General features: G+C 35.0%; 1 pseudogene; it reads right to left on the reverse strand.

Annotated features, from left to right (window-relative positions):
- LOC123233783 overlaps positions 1 to 13,588 on the reverse strand; it is a 20,269-nt pseudogene extending 6,681 nt beyond the window's left edge.
- Positions 13,589 to 17,081: the final 3,493 nt, after the last annotated feature.

Raw genomic sequence — 17,081 nt, forward strand, 5'->3', positions numbered from 1 at the left:
TATAATTAATATAATATAATTAATATAATATAATATAATGTAATGTAACATTACATAACATAAGGGAATAAATTGTGAGCCTTTGATGACAAGCTTCTCTTAGCTTTGTGTAATCTACAAGAAACTGCTGACTCAGAAACTGTCCAAAACCTTTCTAGATTGGTAAGAATCAACATATATAGCTTATACTTTGATGGTTTAGCCTTTAAAACCCAGGATCACCTTGGAGTAGTATGTAAGAAGGTAATACATGTATGTTTGAGAGAGAATATATATATATAATATATATATGTAAAACATGTGTAGGTGTATATATATATATAATTTTGATTATATATTATATATTTATATACATTATATTATTATATCAAATAATATAATATAACATTATATATTGTATATGCATAGGATTTCAAAACTAGTAAAGATTATATGGGTGTGTTACATATACACATATATATGATGAGAGATGAGAGGAAAAAGGAAAGGAAAGAGAGAGAAAAAAGGAGAGTTGGGAGGGAGGGAGAAAAGTAGAGATTATTGTAGGAGAGCTTGAAATCTGGTTTAGAAGGGTGCCCTCTTAAAGAATTACTAGGCTCTGACAAATCTTTTAAAATAGATGATTTTATTGAGTGAATGGCCAGAAGATAGGTGCAGGTGAAGTCAGCCTCCTTGAGGAGAAGAGGTCCAGGATTTGTATACCTTAAAGGAATAGAGCCCACATGACTGGGAAAGGAAGATGGGGAGAGAGACAACCAAAGAGGATTAGGTGACATTCCCTGTGAGGAGCCTTGGTGACCAGGGTAGAAGCACTGGTGTACATTGTTTATGACATATTAAGCCTTGATCAAAAAGGAAGGTGAGTTGCATGTCTCAGAGAATCTAGTGATATTTGAGATGAAAAAGAACGTACACATCTATGCTAAAACCCTTATCAGAAGACTAAGGGAAAAGGACCTACAACAGATGGAAATGTATCTCTCAGAAAATTCTTTGTTCATGCAGTTGTCTCTTTGGTTGCACCCAGGTCAGCTTTATTCAGCCATGAGAATTCCTGGGATACTGGATTAAGGTGTTCCTCTTATTTTTCTTTTTTTTAATTTAATTTTAAACCCTTAACTTCTGTGTATTGACTTATAGGTGGAAGAGTTGTAAGGGTAGGCAATGGGGGTCAAGTGACTTGCCCAGGGTCACACAGTTGGGAAGTGATGTTCCTCTTTTTGAGCTGGGATTCCTCTAGAGACTTGAGGTTCTCTAGGAGACCCTGCCCTTCCATTCCAAGAGGATATATAGAGAAAACTCCAGTGTTCATTAGGATTTTATGGCTAAAGTTTATCAGTGCATTAGAATTATAATTCATAGGAAGGAATGCTTCTAGAAACAAATGTATACAAACATGAAATTGAAAATAATCTGTATATTCATATGGCTATGCTTTGCATGCACAAAGAGAAATGTTAAGCAGATAAACACACACCTTAAATACCCATGTCAACCTAAAATACATAGAACCACCATAGCACTTACAAAAGGATATGTCTTTAAGAATGCTCTTATGGCTACCACACAGAGTCATGCACACACACCACCCAAAGCCACCCCAGCTCTGAGACTCTGGGCATACTGTCTCTGGTAAAAACACCAAGAATGGGAATTTCCATCAAACTAAAGAGCTTGGGGATATATTTATATCTTATATGAAATGAAGGACAATTGAATAGTTATCTGGAGACTTGGGAATGAGGTTGTAGCCTGAGGCTGGGAGCACCCTAAATACAATAAGAGAAACTAAGAAGACAAAAAGTGTATTTAAGATTTAACTACATCTGCCACTCATATCCAGTATGTTCTTGGATCCTTGATGGTTTATTGTTCAGTTTGAGGGTTTCTTGAAGGCAAGTTTCCATGAAGCAAAGGTAAATTTGGGGTTTCATAAAACATGATTGCCCAATGCATGGCACACCGGCACACACACACACACACACACGTTCATAAAATATATTTGGCACTGGAGCAGAAAACAAAATTAATTTCTCCCATAGCTAGAGAACACTGTAACCTATTTCTTCTTTTCTTTGATAGGATCACTGCTGGCATCTGCCTAGAAATTTGCTGAAATAAGGTAAGTTAAATCCATTTACTGAATTCAGGAGAGAAAAAATGTATTTTTGAGTAAAAACTGCTAGATCATCTCAAGAATATACATGAACTCATTTATTTTAGAGAACTGATTTCCTTTTGCTGCACAAAATATTTAAAATACTCTAGGAAAATTAAAAGTCAACTATCAAATCCATGCACTAATGACTAGGAGTAATTAATTGAGACCAGGGAAAGGAATTTTTCTAGGAAAGGTGACTAGGATTCAAAGTCATGCTGAAAGATATTAAACAAAAAGTCAAGTTAAGTCAAGTTAGACTTAACAAGATAGTCCAATCCAAGGAACCAGCTTAGGGGCAGGAAAAGAAGTTTATAGCTTGGTCCAAAGCTGGAGTGAGCAAAGAATGAGGGAAAATATCTTTTTAAGAAGACATGATGACCTTAGAGAAATGAGGGTTTATCCTATATTACATGGCAGATGCAATATCCTTTTATGACTATGTGTCATCTGCTTTTCCTCTTCTAAATACATCAATATCAATATAGGCCTAGAAAACATTTAATAAGCCAACCTAGAGTTGAAGAGAAGTTGCTAAGTTCCTATCCTTGGAAGTCTTCAAGGAGTTGCACTATGACATCTATCTTGATTAGTAAGAGAAATGACCCCCTACTCAAAAGATCTTGAACTCGGTGTCAGTGTAACAAAGGCTCTTTTATTTCATCCTTTCCATTCTAACCCTAACCCTAATTTGGAAGAACAAAAGGCCAATAATATCAAGGGAATTAATGAACAAAAAATATGAAGGAAGATGGCTTAACTATACTGCATCTCAAATTGTATTATAAAGTGGCAACCATCAAAACAATCTGGTTTTGACTAAGAGATAAAATAGTGGATCAATGGAAAAGATTAGACACTCAACACATAATAATAAATGGCCATAGTAACCTAGTGTTTGACAAACACAAAGATCTGGGCTTTTGGAAGACCTCACTATTCAACAAAAACTGCAAGAAAAATTGGAAAAAAGTATAACAGAAATAAGGCAAAGTCAAAATGGATACATGATTGAAAAAATAAAGGGTGAGTATACAGTAACAACAATAAGGTACAATGATCAATTGTTAATGAATTGACTACTATCAGCAATGCAAGGATTCAGAACAACCCCAAGGGACTCATGATGAAAAAGTCTATTCACAAGTACAGAAGAAATTTATGGAGTCTGAATGCAAGATTGAAGCATATCATTCTTCACTTTATATCCTTCATGAATTGTTTTCTAATCTAAGCGATATGTTCTTCTTTCACCACATGATGAACATGGAAATATGTGTCATATGATAACACATATATAACACATATAATATTACCTACTGTCTCAGGGAAGAGGTGGGAGGGAGGAAAAGAACATGGATCACAAAATGTCTGAAAAGATTCTTAAAAAAATTCATCAATGTAAAAAATTTAAAATTGAATTAAAAAATAAGAACATAGACCAGATAAATATTATGCCACCATGTGAAATACTTGTTAGCTGTGTGACCCTAGGCAAGTCATTTAACCCTATTTGCCCCGCTTTACTCATCTATAAATTGTGCTAGAGAAGGAAATGAAAACCATTTCAGTATCTTTGCCAAAAGAATTCCAAATGAGATTACTAAGAGTTGGACATGACTGAAACAACCATATCACAACAGCCATGTCAACCAAGTTGTGGTAGGCTAGGAGTTCTTAACCTAGGCTCAATAGTCCCTTAGAGATCTATTGATATATTTCAGGGGAATCTATGAATTAGAAATTAAAATATATTATATGCATACTCAATGACTTCTAACAAATTTGCCATTTCTTTAACATTATGCATATAAGCAACAAGTCATTACATTAAAGAGGTTCATAGAATTTCCCAGACTGCCAAAGGGTTCCTTGACAACAATAAAAGGTTGAGAATCTCTATGGTAGACTGATACAGCATAACAAACTGATTCTTCTGCTCTCTATTGATGCCAGCTGATATGTAATCATAGTCCATACTTTGTAGGAGTCATAAATTCCTATGGAATAGAGTCTTACCTTAATAGAAATCCTTTTTATGAAATCTTTTACAAGTAATCATTCAGATCCATCTTGATGACGTCCAGTAAGGAGAAATCAATAATCTTTGAAGTCATTGCTTTCTACTTTACGGTTACTGAAAATTTTAACCCTTTTCCTTTTAGGTTGAGCTGATAATCTGAAATCTCATCACCATGCAGATTGACTCAATTTTCTTATACCTTCTCAATTCCCTCAGTTGCCTCTCCCCTCTAATTAAAAGGCTAGAGGATAAAGCCATATACTCTTTCCAAAGACTTCCATATTTATAGAGGGCTCAGAAGTTTTCCAGTTACATTTCATTTTTCATCATCATTTCTGCTTTGTTTACATTCCACAAACCTCAAGTAGCACTCGTAGCTCCCCCATTCCTACTTTTTATCAACTTCTTTTTAATCCATTATCTTCTCCCATGACATTGAAATTCTTTAGGCGTAGGAATTATCTTTGTATCTCCATTATGATGAATGTTTATTGGATTTATATTCAACCAAAATATGTCTCCCCATAACTTACACCTGAGGTGATTTTTCTAAATAGAACACTTTAACTATCTGCATATAATAACTGTTTTATTCCCTTCCTCCCCCAAACTCCCACCCAAAGTTTCTCTACTGAAAGTTAAATAACCTTTAGTTTCTTTCACCAAACTTCTCATGGCATGATTTTCAGACCCTTCATCATTTTGATAGTATTTCATTGAGGACATTATACTCTGTCAATATCATTCCCATTCATGAGACTATGCCAAAATACAGTAGAATTGTCATCTTCCTTGTTCTGTACACTATGTCTCTCTTAATTTAGCCTAATATCACAATAACTTTTGTTCTCATCATATCTGGTAATTTTTGTCTATGTTATTCTTTTTTGTTGTTGTAAACATGTAATAAAGTAAAATAAATACACTAATCCAAGACAAACAAGGGCAGCTGGGTGGCTCAGTGGATTGAGAGCCAGGCCTAGAGACTGGAGGTCCTAGGTTCAAGTCCGGCCTCGGACACTTCCAGCTGTGTGACCTTGGGCAAGTCACTTGACCCCTATTGCCCACCCTTACCACTCCTGGGCCAAGGACAGTCCCTAGCCCCAATGAAAAAGGAGGAGGGTTAGGCGTGGGGCTAGCAACCCCACCCTGTAAAAACTACATCTGCTAAAGAAATTGCAACCTCTATGGTATAGATACCCTTTTAACATGAGCCCCTTGGAGTTGTCCTAGATACTTGCCTTACTGATAATAGTAAAGGCATTCACATTGATCATCACAGATTATTATTCTTACTGTATATGATGTTCTGTTGGTTATGCTTCCTTCACTTTGCATCAATTCAGATAAGAATTACCAGTTTTTTGGGGCATCTAGTTTGTCATTTCTTGTAGCACAGTAGTGTTCCATTACAATTATTTGCCACAACTTGTTCAGTCATTCCTCAAATAATGAGTATCCCCTCAGTGTCCTGTTCTTTGCTACCACAAAAAGAGCTGTTCTAAATATTTTAAAACATAGTTTCTTTTCCTTTTTCTTTGACCATCTGAAAAAATAAACTTAATAGTGGTACTATTGGATACAAAAATACACACAGTTTTGGGGACACCTAGGTGACTCAGTAGATTGAAACGAGGCTGGAGTAATGGTGGGGAGTATTTCTTGAGTTAAAATCTGGCCTCAGACACTTCCCAACTATTTAACCCTGGACAAGTCATTTGACCTCCATTGCATAGCCACAGCCTTTTCCATTTTTTTTACCTTGGAATCAATATAAAGTATTGATCCTTTTGTGTGTGTGTGATGAGCATGTATTGTGTTTTTTTAATTAAGTTTATTTAATTAATTTGGAATCTTGTTCCATGGTTACATGATTCATGTTAATTACCTCCCCTCCTCCCATGCCCTCCCATAGCCAATAAGCAATTCCACTGTGTTTTAAATGTGTCCTTGATCAAGACCTATTTTCATATTATTAATATTTGCACTACAATGATCCTTTAGAGTCTATATCCCAATCATATCCCGATCAACCCATGTGATCAGACAGTTGTTTTTCTTTTGCGTTTCTACTCCCACAGTTCTTTCTATGCATGTGGATAGTGTTCTTTCTCATAAGTCCCTAAGAATTGTCCTGGATCATTGCATTGCTGCTAGTTGTGTAAAAATAAGTATATTTAAGAGGGTTTGATGTGGGAGAGAGTGACAGACCTGGTGTGAATGTCTGTCAACTCCCCTCTCAATACTCTACTTTTACTAATGACAACAGAGGAGGTTTCTCTGAAATGGTGGATGTCCAGAGAATGGGAGCCAGGCCTGGATGCTGAAGGGAAGGCTTTCCTATTTGGAGAGGTGGGTGGTAATGCTGGTTGATAATACGAGACCCTCTCCCTACAGAAACCTCCCCCATGGCCACTGTCAGCACCACAGGGGGTCTCACTCAAAATGGAGTCTGAGAAAAGCAGCAGTTCAAAACCCTTTTCCCCTTTTGCCTCATGAAATGACATCTCCTTGATTTGACAGCAAATATGTTTATTTTGTAGATGAACAAGGTAGCTGGAGAAGGGAGAGGATAGAGGAATCCAGGGGTGGATAGGTTTGAGGGAAGAGGAAACCCTATTTGCGTTTTCTTGTTTTCTTCAAATGAGCCAAGGTGGCTCCATCCCAACTTAACTATCTTCTTCTTATCTCATTAAAGTCTCTTTCCTACATTAACTAGTGGCAAGTGTCCTTCTTGGGATGGTCAATGTCAAGGGAAGGAAAGGATCTTCAGGAAGACAGATTCCTAAGTATTTTATATTGTCAAAGGCAGTGATGGGCAAATTTTTCAAAGAGGGGGCCAAAGGAAAGGAAATGCTCATCTGTCAGTCTGTTTCTAAGGCAACTCTTTCAAAGTTTCATTGTATTGTATTCTACTCATTGTATTCATCAGATTAGGAATAATGTACCGCAACTGGATAGAACATTTCAGGGGACCACATCTGGCCATAGTTTGCCCATCACAAGTTTAGGGTGATTTTAAATGGAATTTCTCTCTCTAACACTTGCTGTTGTGATGTGTTGTAAATATACAGAATTGCTGATGATTTATGTGGGTTTATTTTGTATCCTGCAATTTTGCTAAAGTTATTGATTATTTCTACTAGCTCTAGGATTTTTTAAGTAGACGATCATATCATCTACAAAGAGTGATAGCCTCGAGTCCTCAATGCCTATTTTAATACCTTCAATTTCTTTTTCTTCTGTAATTGCTACTGCTAGTGTTTCTAGTACAATGTTAAATAATAGAGGTGATAATGGGCATCCTTGTTTCACTCCTGATTTAATTGGGATCTTCTAACTTATCCTTATTGTACATGATGCTTGCTTGCTGATGGCTTTAAATATATACCGTTTATTATTTTTAGAAAAGGTACTTCTATTCCTATATAGTTTCTAGTATTTTCAATAGGAACAGTTGTTGTATTTTGTCAAAGGCTTTTTCTGCATCTTTTGAGATAATCATGTGATTATTGTTTGTTTGTTTGTTGATATGGTCAATTATGTGGATGGTTTTCCTAATATTAAACCATCCTTGCATTCCTGGTATAAATCCTAGCTGATTAATGTGATTAATCCTAATGATCACTTGCTGGAGTCTTTTTGCTAGTATTCTATTTAAGATTTTTGCATCTATGTTTAGTAAGGAGATTGGTCTACAGCTTTCTTTCTCTGTTTTTGAACTGCCTGGCTTTGGAATCAGTACCATATTTGTGTCATGAAAGGAATTTGGTAAAACTCCCTCTTTGCTTATTTTGTCAAACAGTTTGTATAGTATTGGTATTGTTAGTTCTTTAAATGTTTGATAGAATTCACTTGTGAATCCATCTGGCCCTGGGGATTTTTTCTTAGGGAGTCCTTTGATGGCTTGTTCAATTTATTTTTCTGACATGGGATTATTTAAGTATTCTATTTCCTTTTCTGTTAATCTAGGTAATTTATATTTTTGCAAATATTCATCCATATCTCATAGATTGCTATATTTATTGCCCTTTAATTGGACAAAACACTTCTTAATAACTACCTTAATTTCCGATTCACTGGAGGTGAAGTCACCCTTTTCATCTGTGATACTGTTAATTTGATTTCTTTCTTTTTTTATTAGTTTAATCAGCATTTTATATATTTTATTTGTTGTTTTTTTCAAAGTAACAGCTTCTACTCTTATTTATTAATTTAATAGTTCTTTTACTTTTAATTTTATTTCTTTCTCCTTTGATTTTTAGGATATCAAATTTACTTTTTTTCTGGGAATTTTTAAAATTTGTTCTCTTTCTCGTTTTTTTTTAATTTGCATGCCCAATTCATTGGCCTCTTCTCTCTCTGATTTGTTGATATATGCACTCAGGAATATAAATTTTCCCCTGAATACTGCTTTGACTGCATCACATAGATTTTGATGACATATATCCTCATTGTCATTTTTTTCAATGAAATTATTAATTATTTCTACAATTTGTTCTTTAACCAAACAGTTTTGTAGAATCACAATTTTTAATTTCCAATTAATTTTTGAATTGCCTGTCCATCTACCCTTACTAATTATTATTTGTTTTACATTATGAACTGAAAAGTTTGCATTTATTATTTCTGTTTTTTTGCTTTTGTTCGCAATTTTTATGTCCTAGTACATGATCAATCTTTGTGAATGTACCATGTGCTGCTGAAAAGAAGGTGTATTCCTTATTGTCCTCATTTATTTTTCTCAAAATGTCTATTAATTCTAATTTTTCTAAGATTTCATTCACATCTCTTACCTCTTTCTTATTTATTTTTTTGGTTTGATTTATCTAGATCTGCTAAAGGAAGTTTCAGGTCTCCTACTACTATATAGTTTTACTATCTATTTCCTCCTTCAGCTTGAATAGTTTCTCCTTTAAAAATTTGGTTGGTAAAGAACACTACCCACATTCAAAGGGAGAACTAACTACAGAAGTGGAAACACAGAAGAAAAACAACCACTTGAACAAATGAGTTGAAGCAGACATGTTTGGGGATGTAGACCTGAAATGACCACACCAATGCAACTATCAATAATATGTAAATAAGTCTTGATTGATCACACATGTTAAAACCAGTGGAAATGTGCATTGGATATGGGGGTGATGGTGAAGGGGAAAGTAAAAACAAGAATCATGTAACCATGGAAAATTTTTCTAAAAAAATAAAATATTTAAATTAAAAGAAATTTGGATGCCATACCATTTGATGCATACATGTTGAATACTGCTATTTCCTCATTGTCTATACTGCCTTTTATCAGGATGTAATTATCTTTCCTATCTCTTTTGATCAGATCTATTTTTACTTTGGCTTTGTCAGATATCATGATTGCAACTCCTGACTTCTTTTTTTTGGTTTATGCTCAATAGATTTTGCTCCATTCTCTTACCTTTACACTGTGTGTATCTACCTACCTCATGTGTGTTTCTTGTAGACAACATATGGTAGGATTTTCGTTTTTGATCCACTCTGCTATTTGCTTCAATTTAATGGGTGAATTCATCCCATTTACATTCAGAATTATGATTACCACCTTTGTATTCCCCATCATTTTGATTTCATCTCCTAGTCTTGCCCTTTCTTCTTTCACTATTTCCTTCTACACAACTGCTTTGCTTTTAATCAGTTCCCCTAATGCCCACCCTTATTTTACTTCCCTTCCCAACCCCTCCCTTCTTATTCCCCTCTTATTTTTCTTTAGAGTCTATTAAATTCCCTTCCTCCTCTCTTTCCCTCCCTTTTGATACTCCCCACCTTGGTTTTTCCCTCTCATCTTCCCTGTAGGGAAAGATAGAATTCTATACCTCAAAACATCTAGATGCTCATCCCTCTCAGAATTGATTCCACTAAGAGTAAGGTTTAAGTATTTCCTATTAGAATTCTCTTTCTCTCCTTCTTATAAATAAATATATATAGTATGGTATTATATATATTATATATAAACATTATAGTATATATACATATATATGTATATAATAGTATATTCCTCTCCCCTCCCCTGCACCTATTTATGTGGTATAATTTATACTATTTTTCTTCTTCCTTCAAGTTTCTCTTGGTGCCATCTTCTATCTCCCCCCTTTTTTTTAATATAATCTTAAACCACTTAGTAACCCAACCTCTAACTCTAGATAATTTTTCTAACTACTATGATAGTGAACACAGTTTTTGAAAATTACAAATATCATTTTTCCATATAGAAATACAAACAATTTGACCTTTCTGAAGTCCTTAAAATTTTTTTTTCTCTCTTGTTTACCTTTTCATGGTTCTCTTGAATTTCGTATTTGGACATCAAATTTTCTATATAGTTCTGGTCTTTTCTTTACAAATACTTAGAAATCCCCTATTTTGTTAAATGCCCATACTTTCCCCTGGAAGTATATAGTCAATTTTGATGGGTAGGTGATCTTTAGTTATAGACCCAATTCTCTTGCATTATCATATTCTAAGCCTTGCAGTCCTTTAGCATGAAACCTGCCAGATCCTGTGTAATCCTAACTGGGTCTCCTTGATATCTGAATTGTCTTTTTCTGGTTCCTTGCAATATTTTCTCCTTAGCTTGGAAGCTCTTTAATTTCACAATTACACTCCTGAGGGTTGTCTTTTTAGGATTTAATATAGATGTTGATCTATGGACTCTTTCAATGTCTATATTGCCTTATTGTTCAAGAATATCAGAATTGTTTTCTTGGATAATTTCTTGTAATATGAATTCAAGGCTTCTTTTTTTTTCTAGGTTTTCAGATAGACCAATGATTCTCAGATTGTCTCTCTTGGACCTGTTTTCCAGGTCAGTTGTTTTTTCAATGAGATATTTCATGTTTCCTTCTATTTTTTCATTATTTTGCTTTTGCTTTATTAATTCTTGCTGTCTTGTGAGATCATTAGCTTCAACTTGCCCAGTTCTAGTCCTTAAAATGGTTTTCAGCCAGTTTTCAAAAAAAAGATTTCAAAAAAAATCTTTTGATTTTCCTTTTTGGTTTGGTCTAACCTCCTTTCATGACTTCCAGCAGATCAGTTCTGGTCTCCAATTTGCTTATTACTTCATGTGATTTCTGTGTTTCTTTTTATAAGTGGGAGATACTATTTTTAAACTGTTATTTTCATTTTTAATTACTAGCATTTCTATTTCCCACCTTTCTTCCCAAGTTTCTTCTATATTTCTTATTTGGTTCTTGAACTCCATTTTGAATTCCTCCAGAACTTGTGACCAATTTCCATTTTCTTTGGAAAGTTTGGATGTGTTTACTTGTTTGTCACTCTTTGCTGTCACCTCTGTACTCTATTCCTTTTCTTCATAGAAGTTATCCAATGTCAGAGGCTTTCTTGGTTGTATCTTACTTTTTTTGGTACTTGTGGATTTTAGTTTTTGGGTGTTGGTGTCACTGCTGTTTTAGTTTTATCTTCCTTCTCAGCCAGGAATCTGAGTGAGGAGGGCAGGCAGAACTTGCAGACCAGTTTTTGCCCTGAGGCTATTTTTTGAGTCTCCATAGCGTTTGCTGTGGATAGCTTGTCTCTGTGCTATCACCTCTCCTATGCTCAGAGGGTCCTAAGTATTGCAGCCAAGACTTTGCACTGTCCTCATGGGCAAAACTTGTGCTCTCAGTGAGCTGCCAAGAATTTAGAGATTGCCCTGTACTTCTCTCTGACTCTGGTTTGGTAGGTGATATGTGGGGGTGGAGTGAACAGTTCATACTATGATAGGTGTAATTTTACTGCCTTATGGCATGGAAATAGCCAAAATCTGACTAACTTCAGGGCTCCACTCTATAGTAGAGCCCTTTTCCTCATTTATTTTGATTTTTGTCTTTTTGATATACTATGTTGTGATTGGTAGTAGGGAAAGTCATGAATTTCCTTCTACATTGTAGCCACCTTAGCTCAGAAGTGCACAGTATTGTTTCTAAGACATAAGTTAAATGTTAAAAAATATATCATCATTTAAAGCATTTTAATATAGTTATGAATAGCTTCAATTTCGTCATCCAAAAACAATCAGTTCATACCTTTTGACTATTTACCAATTGAGGAACGACATATTCTTATATATTTGAAAAAGTTTTCTATATATTTTAGATATAAGACTTCTATCCGAGAAATTTTCCCTAAACAAATTCCCAACTTATTTATTTTCTCCTAATTTTGTCTGTTGGTTTTATTTGTACATTCCTTTTTATTCCTATTCAATTTTCTCCAGATATCTATTAACTCTAATTTTTCTCACATTTCATTCACTTCCCTTACTTCTTTCTTATTTATTTTTTGGTTTATTTTATCTAGTTCTGAAAGGAGAAAGTTGATATCCCCCACTAATATGATCTTACTACCTATTTCCTCTTTAAATTCCTTTAATTTCTGTTTTAGAAATCTTGATGCTATAACATTTGGTGCATAAATATTTAGTAATGATATTATTTCATTGTTTATGGTATATTTTAGCAAAATATAATTTTCTTCTTTATCTCTTTTAGTTAGGTGAGGTTCTACTTTAGCTTTATCCGGTATCATGATTGCTACTACTGCATTTTATAATTTAGATGATGTATAATAAATTCTGCTCCAGCCTTTTTTCTTTAATCTGTGTATGTCATATGTGTTTCTGCCTCAAATGTGTTTCTTGTAAACAACATAAGTAAGATTCTGTTTTTTATTCCAATCTGCTATTTCTTTCTGTTTTATGGGTGAGTTCATTCCATTCATATTTAGAATTATGATTACTAACTGTGTATTGCCCTCCATCATATTATTGCCTTTACTTGACCCTGAGAACAGCTAGACTTGAGACCCCAGGAGCCTAAAGAGCACAGACCTTAGGCATGAGGATAAAGCTGAGAGGGGCAGCACTGTTCTGTGACTCAGGCAAAAACTACTCAAGAAGCTCTATACACAGTTTCCGGGTTAAGATAGTAGCAGAGTAAAAAGCAGCTGCTTAACCTCTCTGAACCCACACATATTGAACTCCTCAAGAGGACCTAAAAACAAATCCAGATGAACAAAGGGACCTCACAACAGGGCGCAGCATTGAAGGTACATAGGATCAGAGCATTGCCATCATATAAGGGGGTGAAATAGCTCTCACTAAAATGTGAGCTAAGAAACCCTCTCCCCCATCCCACACAACTACAGTGCCAAAGCCAGCTCACAAGAGTTAAAGCAAGTTTGGGGCCTCCATTAAGTCCTTGATAGCTACCTGGAATCAGAAGGGCCTGCTCCAGAGAGAAGCAAGACTTAAGACCCCACAAGGCTAAAGAACATGAGGACTTTGAACACAGACCTTGAGTGCAGGCGAGGAGACAGGTACAGATGCGGAATTTGAGCTCAGGAACAGACGTTGGGTAGGGACCCAGTGCAGAGGGGTGCATGACTTTTGAAGCAGCTCCCTGAGACTGTTAAAGGAGCTTCGGGCAGAGGAACAAGCAAAGGGACCACCAGGAGGCTTGACCTTGAGAACAACTAGACCTGAGACCTTAGAAGCCTAAAGACCACAAACAGATCCTGGGCATGAGGATAAAGGTGAGAGGGTGCTGGGCTAACAATGGCAAGCCAGACACAAGAACCCCAGAAGAGAAAGATCAAGAAGAAATCTTTAACACTCAACAACTTTTATACAGAAAAAATCCAGACAACAGAACAAACATCAGAGGAGAACAAACAAGTAACCATATCCAAATCTTTCCCCCCCAAATGAAAACTGGTCACCAGCTCTTGAAGAGTTCAAATCTGAGATTATGAGAATGATGAAAAGGATCTGGCAAGAAAATAACAGTTTAAAAGGCAGATTTTCACAATCAGAAAGTAAGGCTCAGAAATAAAATAAATTGATAAGCAAATTGAAGACCAGAAATGACCAGCTAGAAGCCCTGAAAAAACAAACAGACCAGATTGAAAAGGAAAACCAAAAGATTACAGCCGAAAACCAGTCTCTAAAGGCTAGAATTGGGCAAATCGAAAATGATGCCCCTAAATTAAAAGAATTGATAAGCAAATTGGGGACCAGAATCAAATAGCTGGAAAACAGGATAGACCAAATCAAAAAGGAAAATCAAAAGATTATAGCAGAAAAACAGGCTCTAAAGACAAGAATTGGGCAAGCAGAAGTCAATGATCTCTCAAGGCAGCAAGAACAAATAATGCAAAGTCAAAAGACTGATAAAATAGAAGGAAACATGAAATATCTCAATGAGAAATTGACAGATCAAGAAAACAGGCCAAGAAGAGACAATTTGAGAATCATTGATCTCCCTGAAAAAGCAGAAATCAATAGAAATTTGGACTCCATACTACAAGAAATTATCCAACAAAACTGCACTGATGTTCTCCAACAAGAGGGCAAAATAGACATTGAAAGGATGCATAGATCACCATCTACACTAAACTGTCAAAAGAAAACCCCCAGGAATATAATCACCAAATTCAAGAGCTTCCAAATAAAAGAAAAATTTTTACAAGAAGCCAGAAAGAGACAATTCAGATATCAAGGAGCACCAATCAGGAACACACAGGATATGGCAACCTCCACACTACAAGACTTCAAGGCTTAGAATATGATATTCAGAAAGGCAAGAGAACTGGGTCTACAACCAAGGATCACCTACACATCAAACTGACTATATACTTCCAGGGGAAAATATGGGCATTCAACAAAATAGAAGATTTCCAAGTATTTGCAGAGAAAAGACCAGGACTAAGTGGAAAGTTGATATCCAAACACAAAATCCAAGAGAAACATGAAAAGGTAAATAAGAAACAGAGGGGAAAAAAGAAAGCTCTTATTATTAAATTTGCCTCTTTAAGGACTTCAATAAGATCTAATTATTTGTATTCCTCTATGGAGAAATCTTATCTGTAATTCTCTGTAATGAACTCTATTCACTATTATAGTATCCACTATTATAGTAATTATATGAATTATTCACAGGGAGAGGTTGAAATGGTAAGTGGTCTAAGATGATATGGAGGTGGGTGATAAAGAGGGGGAAGAATAGTAGATGGCACCAAGAGAAACTTGAATGAATAAGAAAAATAGGATATTCTATTACATACAAAAGGGGGCAAGGGAAGGGGAGGGTATGAATACTATTATAAGAAAGAGAGGAAGAGAATATTAAGAGGTAATATTTAAACCTTACACTCAGTGTAATTAACCCTGAGAGGGAAGAGTAGCTATATTCATTGGGATATATAATTCTATCTAATCTAACTGAGAAAGTCAGAAGGGATAAACCAAGGGGAGCAGGGGAGTGGGGAGGTCAAAAAAGGGAGGGGAGGAGAAAGGGGAGTGAACTCATTAGGCCTTAAAAATAAAAAGAGGGGAACAATAAGGGAGGTAGTGGAAAGGGAAGTAAATCAAGGGAGGGGACAAGGGTTACTGATTTAAAACAAATCACTGGTTTAAAAGGAAACAGCCTAAGAAGAAGGGGTACAACTGGGCAATACACAACTGATAATTATATCTCTGGGATGAACTCACCCATAAAAGGGAAGCAAATAGCAAAGTGGGTGAGAGACCAAAATCCTACCATATGTTGTCTACAAGAAACACATATGAGGCAGGTAGACATACACAGATTTAATGTAAAGGGCTGGAGCAAAATCTTTTGGGCTTCAAATGAGAAAAAGAAGGCAGGAGTGGCAATCAGGATTTTTGAAAAAGGCAAAGTAAAAATAGATATGATTAAAAAAGAAAGGAAAGGTAATTACATCCTGATAAAAGGCAGTATAGACAATGAGGAAATAACAGTACTCAAAATGTATGCAACAGACATTATAGCATCCAAATCCATAAAGGAGAAACTGGAAGAGCTCAAGAAGGAAATACATAGTAAAACCATACTACTGGGAGATCTAAATATTCCTCTTTCAGATCTACATAAATTAAACCAAAAAATAAATAAGAAAGAGATAAGAGAGGTGAATGAAATCCTAGAAAAATTAGATTTAATAGATATGTCGAGAAAAATAAATAGAGACTAAAGGAATACACTTTCTTTTCAGCTGCACCATGGTACATTCACGAAGATTAACCATGTAGTAAGGCATAGAAACATTGCAAAAAAATGATAAAGAGCAGAAATAATATATGTAACCTTCTCAGATCATAATGCAGTAAAAATAATAATTAGTAAGGGCATCTGGACAGACAAATCAAAAACTAATTTGAAATTAAATAATATGTTTCTCTAAAACAAGTAGGTTAAAAAAGTAATCATAGAAACAATCAAAAATGTAATTGAAGAGAATGACAATGATGAGGCATCCTACCAAACTCTGTGGGATGCAGCTAAGGTAGTACTCAGGGGAAAACTTATTTCCTTGAGTGCATATATTAACAAATTAGGGAGGACAGAGATCAATGAATTGGGCATGCAACCTAAAAAATTAGAAAGTGAACAAACTAAAAATCCCCAGATAAAAACTAAATTAGAAATACTAAAAATCAAGGGAGAAATTAGCAAAATCGAAAGTAAAAGAACTATTGAATTAATAAATAAGACTACAAACTAGTATTTTGAAAAAACAAATAAAATACACAAGGTACTAGTCAATCTAATAAAGAAAAGGAAAGAAGAAAACCAAATTGACAGTATCAAAGTTGAAAAGGAAAATCTCACCTCTAATAAGAGGAAATTAAGGCAATCATTAAAAACTATTTTGCCCAATTATATGGCAATAAATATAGCAATCTAGGTGATATGGATGAATATTTACAAAAATATAAATTGCCTAGATTAACAGCAGAAGAAATAGAATACCTAAACATTCCCATATCAGAAAAAGAAATTGAATAAGCCATCAAAGAATTCCCTAAGAAAAAATTGCCAGGGCCTAATGGATTCACAAGTGAATTGTATCAGA

This window comes from Gracilinanus agilis, chromosome 2 (assembly GCF_016433145.1).
Source record: "Gracilinanus agilis isolate LMUSP501 chromosome 2, AgileGrace, whole genome shotgun sequence".
Classification (NCBI taxonomy): domain Eukaryota; kingdom Metazoa; phylum Chordata; class Mammalia; order Didelphimorphia; family Didelphidae; genus Gracilinanus; species Gracilinanus agilis.